Below are 12,256 nucleotides of genomic sequence, written 5' to 3'. Positions count from 1 at the left end.
GAGGCAGTGTAGACAAAAATTAAGAAAAGATGTGAACAATCCATTCATGGAAAACGAGGAACTCACAATATATTTAAAAAAAAATCCACTCAAGGTTAGCTCAGTAAACTAGAGAGTTCACTGGGGTTCCTTATAGGAATATTGATAAGGAATTACATACAGAAATATGGATGATTCAAAGGCAGCTGCATCAACAAAAAGCCTTCCCCAGCATACATGATGAAGCTGCACCTGCGGAGCTTCCTGTACCACTGGCAGATAATACAGCTATCTGTATTCACTGTGACTCGTTGCAAAGAAACCCTTCTCTGATGAGTGCTGAGAGTGGCATTTATATCAGCAAAGAAGTACATGGCTTCTTGAAAGGGCTGGGAATGTATAACAACTGAGGAAGGGGTCAGTCCTAAATAGGACACTTATACCTCTCCCTCTACGAGTCAGAGAATATCATAGAAGGGACCCAGAAAGAAGGTAAATGCTAATAAAATGGGCAAGGCTATAAAATGATGTCTTTTGCATGACCCAGCCAGGACACTCGTGATCTCACCACAGCTGTGGCTGCCTGCAATAGGCCTGCAGAAGACTGGGCCTATCACTCATCCACTGAGAACTGAGGCTTAAGGGATGCTATAGCCAATGGTTACTAGAGGAAGGGGAGGCATTATCTTCAGTTTATAACCAACCACTAATGAACCCACCAGGCTCTACAGGAGAGCCCCAACCTCACTGTGACACTGATGGGACCAGTTAAACTCAGCAAGTCACAAAAGAAAACAAAAAGGTGTGAATGGGGGAGGGAACCTATCAGGAAGGAGGGAGGACTTCATGACAGCAGGGATGTTTGGTGAGGGAGGGATGCATTAGTTACAGTTCCGTCACTGTAATAAAATGCCATGACCAAAGGAACTTAAGGGAGAGGAGCTTGCTTGGCTCACAGTCCGAGTTATGAGGTCCATTGAGGCAGAGGCAGGAAGATCATCATATTTCCATCCACATACTGGAAGTGGAGAGAAGGCAGAAGAAATGGTTAAGGCTGTATGTAGCCCCTCTGAGTCTGTCCCAATGGTGTACTTCCTCCAGCGTAGCTCTACCTCCTAAAGAGTCCATGGCCTTGCCAACAGTGTCACTAATAGGAGACCAAGTGATCAGATATGAGCCTAGGAAGGACATTTCTAGTTCAAACCACCACAAGGGGCAGGAGTAACCAGAATGCATATTATACAATAATGACATTTTCAATGAACAAACTTAACAAAACTTATTTTGTTAAAGGATGGGATTAAAGAGTAGCTGGCATAAAGCAAGCACCCAGTGTCAATAAATCTTGCCCATTCCCTCTGCCATTGATGTATTTGGCTCAGTCTTTTAAAGAATGGCTGACGACTGTAGCCAGACTCTCTCTTGCATGGCTTCTCTCCCTAGTGTTCCTTCCCCAACCTTTTCCACTTTCCTCAACTTTCGCTTTCACTTGTTAATACAGGCTAAGAAATCCACCCGTCTTCTGTACAGGAGTCATCCTAGCTGATCTTGCTGAGTATCTTCCAAGACCGCCAATGGATCCCGGGATCACAGACCTCTCCTTTTATCATGTTTGTCATATACGTATAGCTTATCACCTTAAATTATTTAGTTGATTATTATTATTATAAGTAGACACTGTGAGACCAGCAATGACCATGCAGAGTAAAGCAATTCACAGAAGATCTTAGAAATCTCACATGAGATTTTTTTTCTTAATCTGAGAACTTTCATCTTTTCACTTAAAAGGAGACTTTTGTTGCTCTTATTTGGCAGTTTTATACACGTATATGATGTATTTTGGGCATTCTCACCACCCATACCTTCCTGCTATTCCTAAAGCTCTGCTTCTGAACAAGCCCCCCTCCTTCTTTCATGTCTTTTATTATTTGGTTTGCTTCGCTGTACCCCACTGAGTACAATCACAACTCCTTGTCTAAGCACAGGTAGTGGGTTATTGAATTGAGCATGGATAAGTTGTCAGCAGCTATACCATTGAGGAAAGTAACTTCCCCTCCCCCAACATCAGTAAGTGCCACTAACTTCTCTTGGAGAGGAAGGGAGTTATCAGCCCCACCCCTTATATATGTGTGAACCCTGTAAGGTTCGCATATAAATTATCCAACCTGGAATACTTCTGACAGTTAAATGAGTTGTTAGAGTTAATTTTAATTACTAGAAAGAAAAACACGCCGTTCAGCCATTACATCAGCCTCGCAAATGCATTCCATGCAAGAGACAGAAATGATCAGATCCCTCTAGCAAGAGAAACCTGCCACTCTAGGCCCCAAAGCCAGAGCTCCACACTTGTTCACTCCATCGTCTCGCATAACCTTGTTTACATTGCCCTCTTTCAGACTGCAAGCTAACGCTTGCTAGTGTGTCACGTGACTCATAGCAAAGCATCACGGGAGGTGCTATAACCAACTGAAACCAGGACTTAGCCACCTGTAAGCACTTGTGCCTATGCTCTTTGCTAACCTAATCTCCGTATTATTCTTGAATGAGGAAGAGGATGGATCTCTTGTTAAGATTAAATTTGGATAATATAGGGAGAGACTGTTATAGTCGTATTGTCTTATAGTCTTATCATCTTAGACATCCCATTAAATAAAGTGAGAAATTTGTTCTCTGCATCTGTATCTTACATGATAACACACAAGACTATCAAAGGTGGACAGGAAAACCCCAGTGGTTTATTTTAATGCAATTATTGGCATCTTGTGTCACCAAAAGTGAACATTCTGAAGGAGAAAACTATAACAATCAAAATTATCCCAGGCTTCTAGGGTACATGGTTCCATCCACCATCCAAATCAGCCTTCCTGGGAGAACAAGATAGAAAAGGAAGCCTGGAGTAACAGAGACCTACGCAGAATTGGAAGATTAGGCTCCACTCGAAAGTCAGAGTAATTGGTCCGTGACGTTAAGGGACATTTGCCCTAGAATAGCTGTTATGTTGATAAGAGATAACCAAAAGTCCTCAACATCAAGATCCCCTCTAGATGAACCCACCTTTCTTCTTTGGATGGTAAAGAAAAAAATGTCAATTTTATAGATCGATCCAGGCTTCAGCCTCAAAATGATAACATGGACATACAGCATCCAACCTCAGAGGGCAGAAAAACTTGAAAGGTCTTAGTTTTGTTGTTAAGGAAGAAAAGCATTAACTTGGTTCACAGTTTCAGAGATTTCTTCTATGCTCAGTTTGCATGAAGGTCTGTTGACAAGTTAGTAACTGCATCAGGCTAACGGGCAGTATTCACGGCACAGTGGCCGGGAAGCAAAAAGAGAACCAATGTTAATATCGCTCAAAACTTTCAGACATCAGCTACTCAGGTATTACTTATCATTTCTGAAAGCTCTCATACAATATATTTTGGTTTTGGTTTTGTTGTTGTTGTTGTTTCAATGAATGTTCTAGAACTCCAAATGATCTCGTTAGTTTACACTTTCAGTAGTGATGTTCCCTCATGCCTACCATAAAAATTAGAGACCCTTTGCCTGCAGGAAGGAATATCTGCATCGTCATGGATCCTGGCATCATGGGTACCAGAGGGATGGAGCCCAAAAGACACATATTTCAAATCAAATTTGCCAGTGCTTAGTACTTACAGAGCCTATCTCAATGCAACGAAAATATGCCTGGGCCCCAGCCAAGAGTTCACTTACACAGAGCAAGGTGTGATAAAGATAAATTCCAATTCCATGAATAAAGTTAGGGTTTGTCATAAGTAAATTTAGGGATGTTATTCATTCAAACAGCTTTCACCTGCACTCTTCTGCTGCTCTAATAGGATGGCGCCGTGCTTTGACCAACAGTTTGTAAGCTACAGACTATGAACCAAGGGGAAGAACGACTTTGTGGGGAGAGATGGATAGCTATGCAGGCACTCGACTGTTGAAGTGAATTTAACCTTTTATTTTAATATAACTGGTCATAATCAACATGACCCAGATAGATATGAATAAAATATTTTGTCTCTTAGCTTTCTAAGAGATTAAGTGAAGAAGAAAAAGAAAGCAAATTCACAATGTCAGCTGTTTTACTTTTAAACTGGCAACTGCACGGAATTCTGTTAAACCATCAACACATACTTTAGTGTATTAAAAATATATATGCCTCTTTTCCATTCTACTGACCAACATTACCTATGTAGCATGTGATATCATGCTTGTTGTAGATCAGCAATTTATTAATCATACATCAAATTAATTTTAGTTTGGAGAAATTTGAGGTGGCAAATTCCAATAAAAATTAATTGTCATTTTTAAATGGCTACATTATTAAAATCAGTTTATACATTAAGTACAATCTCTACCAGAACACTTACAACATTCACCAAAAAATTATTTTTGAAAATTCTAAAACTCATCTGGAAACAAAAAAGACTTTGGTTGGAGATCCCAAGCAATCCTCAGCAAAAAGAAAATACTGGATGCATCACGATCCCCAACTTCAAAATAAGCTGAAGTTAACAAAAACATGTTAATAAAACAGTTGGGCACTGCTATAAGAGAGCTGTGCTGACCAATGGGCCAGAAGGGAAGATTCAGAGACAGCGCACAGTTGTCATCACCCAAACCTAACCTGCAATGAAGAAAAGACCAGTTTTCCACTAATGACGATAAGAAAACTGCTTATCTACCTGTAGAAATGTGCAATGAATTTCCTGTCTCTCAGCCTACACAAAACTCAACTCAAAATAGACTAAAGGCTTTAAGACACAGACATTTAAATGATGGGAGGAAATACACACAGGAAAAAAAATGCTTCACAATAGAGGCATCGACAATGGTTTCATGGCTAGAAATCCAATAGCTCAAAATAAAAACAATAAAAGAAAAGAAAAATTTATGAATGAGATTACATTAAATTAAAAAGCTTCTTTCTGCACAGCAAACAAAACAATCCTCAAAAGACTGAAGAGACAACTACAAAATGTAAGAAAATTTTCACTAGTTATTCCCATAACTAAGGATTGTTACCTAGACTATACAAGGAACCCAAAAGATGATAAAAATAACATCAATCCCATCATTAAATCAACAAATAATATGAAAAGAGATTTCCAAAAAATATGTACAAATGGCCAATAACTATGGGTAAAGTGTTTAATAATTTCCATCATAAAAATGCAAGTCAAAACTACAGTGAGGTCCCAGCTCATCCCAGGCAGAATGGCCATCATCAGGAACATAAACAATAGCAAATACTGACAAGGAGGTGGGGAAACAAGAGTTCTAACACAGTGTTGATGGCCATATAAACTACTGCAACCACTATGGAAAACAATATGGGGGTTCTTTAAAAAAAATAAAAACTAAAACAGGACTATCTTATGATCCAGCTCTGACATTCCTGAGGAATCTAAGTCAGAATCCAACAGAGATACCTGCACTCTGATATTTATTGTAACACTGTTCACAATAACCAATATATAGAATCAACCTGGTATCCATCAACATACAAGTGGATTAATGAAATTAGATAGATACCCATACCCACCCATCCTCTCCTACACACAATGGAATATTAGCTGCATATAACAATTAAATGTCAAATTTCAGGGAACTGATAGAACTAGAGATCATCTTATAATAAACAAAATAATTCAGACACAAAAATACAAGTATCACATGTTTTCTTTGCTAAATAGAATCAAAACAGAGAAAGAAAGAGGAGGTGGGGGAGGAGAGATAGAAAGGGGAGAAGAGGGAGTATGGGGAGGAGGATGTTGACTTGAAAGTAGAAGAAGGATAATTAGGGAAGAGGAAGGGGACAGGGAAAGAGAGGGGAGGGGAAAACGGGAAGTAAGGAGAGAGGAATTTACTATATTACAATATTTTCATCCATGGAAATGTCACTATGAAACCCATTAATTTGTTTACTTAATTTCATTTTAACAATAAAAAAGAAAAGCGATGTTTATCAAATGTAACTGGTGGCTTAAGGTATCCTACAGTTCAGAGGCATGCAAAAGTCACATAAGCAGTCAAATATTCTGCATATTTTGGCACAGGGTTCTCTTACACACTCCCCCAAAGTGCAGAGAACTAAGAGTCTCCTCTCCATCGGAAGAATTATACCACTTAGCAGAGCTTGCTCCCTCCTAAGGAGGTAAATAAAAGACGTGTGTAGTGACAGCTTTGGGAAGACAGCACATTAGAGCTGTGTGTTGAGGACACTAGTCTGTACTCCTGGCTTTGTAAGACTATTTTTCTTTGTCTAAGAAAAAAGTATTTTCCCCGAAGTATCAGAAAATATTTGTAAATATTCCAAGGTTAGAGGGAATAAATTTGCAGAAATAAGTTCATCTAATGGAAGAGAAGGATGCAGACAATCTTGCTTTCCATTATTTCTTGACGAACATATAGTTCTTTTTTTTTTTACCTCATTAACAAATATAATCAACCACTTACAGGGACTCTGTAATAATCTATTTCCTTGCAATAATTTTATTGAATCCCACAAAGAGCCTCATGGTATAGTTTCTATGTCTACACTGTTACCAATAAGGAAACAGCTCAGAGATTTCTAGAAAGTTGTTAATATCAACAACTAATTATGACAAGAAAGATCGTAATATTTACTCATATGGCCTCTGCGTTCAGACTCAGCCAACCCTTGAATTTTCACTTACGTCACTTCCCCTTGCAGCATGTCTTCCATTTCTTTCAGATTATCATCACACTTAGTGAGAAGAAGGTCCAGCTGGTTAGGACTTAACATGTACCTGGAACTGATTAACCAAACTAGGGCCCTGAGAGTGAGGAAAGCTGAGCATCGTCCTTAAGAGCTGACGCTCTAAAAAGAGTGGGGAGAATCATTGACTAAAACCCTTCAGTAGGGCCAGCAGCTGTAAGGGTGTCCGGCAGCAACAAAAACCTGAGACTTGGGCTAAAAAAGACAAGGCCTTTTTTACAACAGGAGAAAAATCTAATGTGGGGTTCTGTGGGTGCTGGGACGAATAGACGTGGTATAGGCATAACACTGAAAAGTATAAAACTCCACTGCTTGACAACATCCATCAAGAAGTCAAAACCGTCCCCACTGAATCAATGGCTCTCAGAATAAATTACTTGCCATCTGTCTCAAAATTAGTCTCCAGTCTATGGTATTGTTTGTGAACTTTCATAGATCAGATTTGAAAAATGCAAAGCAATTGACCCTGTAAAAGAATAATTTTGGAGAATTCACAAATTGAAGATATATGGGGGTGGCCGTTGATAATTTTCTGAAAGTGAAGTTTCTCTATTCTACCATTATCTAGCTAAGAAAGTAAGTTAAATGAAAGAATAGAGCCCTGGGAGGAGCAAAGCCATAGTGACTGTTGGTTTCCCTGTGGTGTAGAAGACACTGCTGTGTTGTGGGTTCAAGTCTAGTTCCAGTGTGGCCACCAAGGCTCTCCAGCCTTGAACTATCCACTTAGCATGCTGAGAGCTCAGCATCCTCATAGCCAACATGATGAAGAAAGAAACAAGAGATACTTTTCAAGAACAACACAGAGACCATAGGTATCAGGTCAGCTGAAACAGAGGTAAACATGGGTAGTCACTTAACTGAGTATATATTATGAATAATGTAGCCAGAAAATCCCAAATCCACAAATAAATGCTTTTTATTTCCTATGAAAATTGAGGTTAAAATAAAGAATTGAGATGTTTCTTTAAGTTTTTTTTTTAAGTATTGAACAAACAATTTATAGAGAGATATTAGAAAAATTATGAACTTTGATGATGGCTAAATTCTCCACCAAGAATATATTCCTGAAAGATGACTCAAAGGCTACAGAAATACTTCATAACATGGAATCAACGCTATCCTATTGCCCATCAAATTCCACTTTCCATTGAGATTCTTCATTCAAATGAAAGCAAATTGAAACCATTGAGTAGTTATTACACACCAGGATGGTTTCAAACAAGATTTTAAATGAAGAAGAGAAGGATCACGCCCGTTTCCCATGAGTCTTCTTTTCTTCAATGTTTTTTTTTTTTTTTTTCATGGCTGCTCACAAAACGATACAATCTCTCCCTGTTGTCAGCTGGGCATCCCAAGCTCCTACTACTCCTGGCAATGGGTTCTTGAGCCAGGCACTTCAGCTCTGAAGGGTACTTTACCATCATTTCTAAGGACATAATTACTCATTGTAAAATGCTGTTAAGAATGTATTTTAAAAAGAAGAAAATGAATTACACAGTCACTAATTCATTATGGCTTTAACTACTTTTTAAAAAAGAAATGGAGGAAATTCCCTCTGGAAAAGAAATTAGAATATTCCAGACACTTCTATGTAAGTATCTGTACTATTTGAAAACATTTCAAATGACCGTGGAGAGACAGAGTAACTACACACACATACACACACATGCGCGCACACACAGATATATATACACATACACACACACATACACACACATACGCACACACACACACAGATATACACACACATGCGCAGAGAGACAGAGTCAGAGAGACACAGAGATACAGATTGAGAGACAGAGACAGAGAGGAAACAAAAACTGCCAGGCAGGGAGCTCCATGTGAAGGAAATAAAGGAGCCGTCCTCTCACAGCCGTCCCTCTCACAGCCATCCCTCTCACAGCCATCCCTCTCACAGCCATCCCTCTCACAGAGCCCAGAAGTGCATCTTCTAGACTATTTGCCTTTTCTTTGAAGAGTTTGGCCATAAAAAAAAAAATCCTTCTTGCTAGTGACACTGTATGGTACTAATTCCAAATAGCCAAAAATAAAAATAAAAAATATGTTTTTATAACTGAAAGCAAAAACATATTAATAAAATCTATTGATTATAGAGGAAAATTATATCATTCCCATCTAAAATCATCCAGAAAAAAAAAAAACACTAGTTCAATTAGAATCTTTCCATCGGCATTGTTGTGCTGAAGGGCATCCTGAGCTAGCATTGGACAGGAGTGCACTCTGATACCACCTGCCTCCCTTACACGGCTGTCTGCAGTAGCACAGTGATTGCTGTAAGTCCCCAAAGGTAGAGTTCATCCCAGCAGTGCAGAGGACTGTCCTCACAGGAAAGCCAGAAGATGTGACAGACATAGGTAATACTTCCACAAATTATGTCAAACTTTCCTAAGCCTATTTCACATCCAAAACCATGAGCAGCTGGCTAAGCTCCCACACACAGCTCTAAAAGTGCTCAGTAAGGCAAATGGTTTCCTCTTCCTTTACTGAAGAGCTTTCTTTTCAGTGGCTTTTTTTTTTCAATTTCAAGTGTAAAATCACCTTAATTGTCCAACATAGGCTAGCACCGTTCCCTAGGAGAAGCTATTAGCCAGCAGCAGAATATATTCATAGAAAAGCCTAGTTTAGAGTGGTTCTCGGGTGGTGCAGAGCCATGGAAATGGTGATTTTCTATCATTTGAATATCATAGAGGAGAATAACAAAATTTGAATGATTTTTTTCCCTCTCACTTGGAAGTTATTAGTAGACTTTCCTTTGTTTCATTGAGAGAGAAGAAAATACGAAGTTACAGCGAACCCATATGACCAGTAGGAAAGCCCCATTTCATTGCTTTATTGCCAGAAATGTTAAATAACTTCCTGAAGAGGCAGCTCAAATGAAACATATGGCAGCTATTAACCAGGGTCCCAAACAAATTCTGAACCACGCTTTTCTATGAGAACTGTCGCATAGGAAACAAAAGTATTTGCTGTGTCCTTTCCACAAATGTTTGATGAACACCTACTTTGCACTTGAGTACAAACAGCCAGCTTTCATGAGAAGTTTCTGATAATCCCCAAAACAGAGATAGAACATTCTGGGAGATTAAAACAAGGTCTTAACTGTATATTCCTCATGCCTTCTAGAAAGTCAAGGGTCAAAGGGCTACTATCTCATGAGCATTGTCTCCTCCCCTGGGGTTCAATGCCTGAAACCTTTCCATTTCCTCCTGGATAATCTTTTGTTGTAAGATTTATTTATATTCTTACTAATGTGTACATATGTTGTGTAACATATGTGGGTGCCCCAGGGTGCAAAAGTAGAGAGTCAGATCAGTTATTCAAAGTGAGTACTGGAAATCAAAGACCGGTCCTCTGTAAAAAAAATAAATAAAATAGTGCTCTTAACCACTGAGTCACCTCTTCAGCCCAGCACCTGGGTAATGTTAATCATCTGCTACTTGATCTTTTCTTTTAACACTGTACCAGTGATAGAGCCGACCACTGCCATTCAATATCCATCACATGGAAATTTTTTTTTTTTACCTTTTTGTGTATCTTTGTCAACTACATTGAGAATTCAACACTGAAGAGAATTGTTAGATTTTTGTACCTAAGATATCATAAGACATGTAATTAAGAATGAACATCAAGCTTCAATTTACTGAATACTGAGGATCAGCATTTTCTAATTCCTCCAATACCTTATAGCCCTAGCGAACTTCCCAAATTTAATCAATTTATAAACATAGATCATTTTCTAGGGAGACAATTTGACCTCAAAGTGAGCCAGTGGCAAGCTCTCCAGTTGTTATGATGTGGTCTAATGTGAACAGAGACGTTATCATTGTCCAGGCACATTAAACTTTGACTCTCTCTTTTTTTTTTTTTTCTATTTTGTAATATGACTGCTACAGTTACTTAATAGAAATGAGTGATGGTAAATTAAAGCAGCATGTGGACATGGTAAGATTCCAAAATAATCAGCGTTAGCCACATGAAATATAGGACTGGGAATATGAGGAGGAAAATATTGTCTTATAATTCAGCTCAATGATTATAATTTTATGAAATGTTCTATATGTTATGAATACATCTTTATAATCAAATATGGGAAATACCTGTGTGTTACTAGTCAGCTTGCAGTTTGGTGAAAAAATTTTAATCTGTTTTAACTGTCTTAGCTATAAGAAGTCAATATCTTGGCACAGAACTTCACAGACATGTTTTCCCCGTTAGCCAGAATACTCTGATAAGTAAAAATGGAAGCCAACATGCCAAAGGCTAGCTTCCATAATGGACCACTGAACTGCAAACAAGTTATTAAAATCTGTAACGCACCATAAGAAAGTTCTGAGGACTAGGTGGATTTATACAGGTGGAAGTTTTAAAGAATGCCCTACACTTACTAACCACTACATGTGAGTTGATTCTTGTACCATGAAGATTCTTTAATTGCCTGTCACATTCATCCACAACCTTGTCAGCAATCGGAAGCCTTCGATTGCTAGTACACTTAGTCACTCAACAGAACTTGAAGTTAAAACCCTTCCGCTGAAGACACTACACACTCTTGTCACACAACATGGGAGAAATCGAGCTGGTACTGATCTGAAAGCTTCCTCCCTGTTGACTGGTTTTCATGGCACCAGAGGATGTTATGTATTATGCTGGGGAAGAGAAATCATCAATAATGGATTCTATAAGCTTTGATCATGATATCCCGATCAGTACAAAAATGAATGTTATGGAAGTGACCAACAGTTATCTGATTATATTTAAGACCCACTTCACCAGAGGGCATTCATACTTTAACCTGTAAAACTTGGCCAAGGAGGTCATAGAGAATCTACTATTATTATTTTGCTGAGTGGAAAATGCATCAAACTACTTTGTAAAGATGTATCCCTACACTCACAGATCAGTGCATCTCTTAGCCTTCATCAGAGAAGCCTCTGTATGTGTGCCTTTCTCTGTCTGTGTCTCTCCCTGTCTTTCTCTCTGTCTGTCTTTCTCTCTCTGCGTCTTTGTCTATCTCTGTCTTTCTCTGCCTCTCTGTCTCTCTCTTTCACATGCACACATACACTCACAACAAATCACCCATGCCTTTCTGGCCTCCATATTCCCTAAAGACAGAAGAAGAATTGGGTAGTCTGTATTCAGTGACTGTCATATAGAAATCTCAATGGATGTGTTGCCTGTGAAAGCCTCTCTAATCTGCATGCACACATACAGGAGTACCCACACACTCTTCTACATGCAGCACACATACACACACACACACACACACACACACACACACACACACACCTTAATGCATCTGTGCTGTTTTATATAAGAACAATTAAACTGACAACTAGAAATTCAGGCTCCTTAATTCGTTCTGACTATCCACAAAGAATGGTGTTAACAGAATGTTCTGTAAGCTTTTGAAACATTTCATTTTATTCCTTCCTGCCCTTATGCTTAAAATAATAAAAATAATAATGGAATTTTTTAAACTTTTCATATCAATAAATTGATCCATGGAGTCAC

General features: G+C 38.6%; 1 protein-coding gene across 5 annotated transcripts in view; it reads left to right on the top strand.

The window, feature by feature from the left end:
- The window catches only part of Dlc1 (DLC1 Rho GTPase activating protein), a 377,111-nt gene that overhangs the window by 161,647 nt on the left and 203,208 nt on the right, over positions 1–12,256 (top strand). The gene's annotated exons all lie outside the window — the stretch shown is intronic.

The sequence above is a fragment of the Mastomys coucha genome, unplaced genomic scaffold, assembly GCF_008632895.1.
Source record: "Mastomys coucha isolate ucsf_1 unplaced genomic scaffold, UCSF_Mcou_1 pScaffold22, whole genome shotgun sequence".
NCBI classification, from domain to species: domain Eukaryota; kingdom Metazoa; phylum Chordata; class Mammalia; order Rodentia; family Muridae; genus Mastomys; species Mastomys coucha.
The sequence above is the reverse complement of the archived record's forward strand: the minus strand, read 5'-3'. Positions and strand labels throughout refer to the sequence as shown.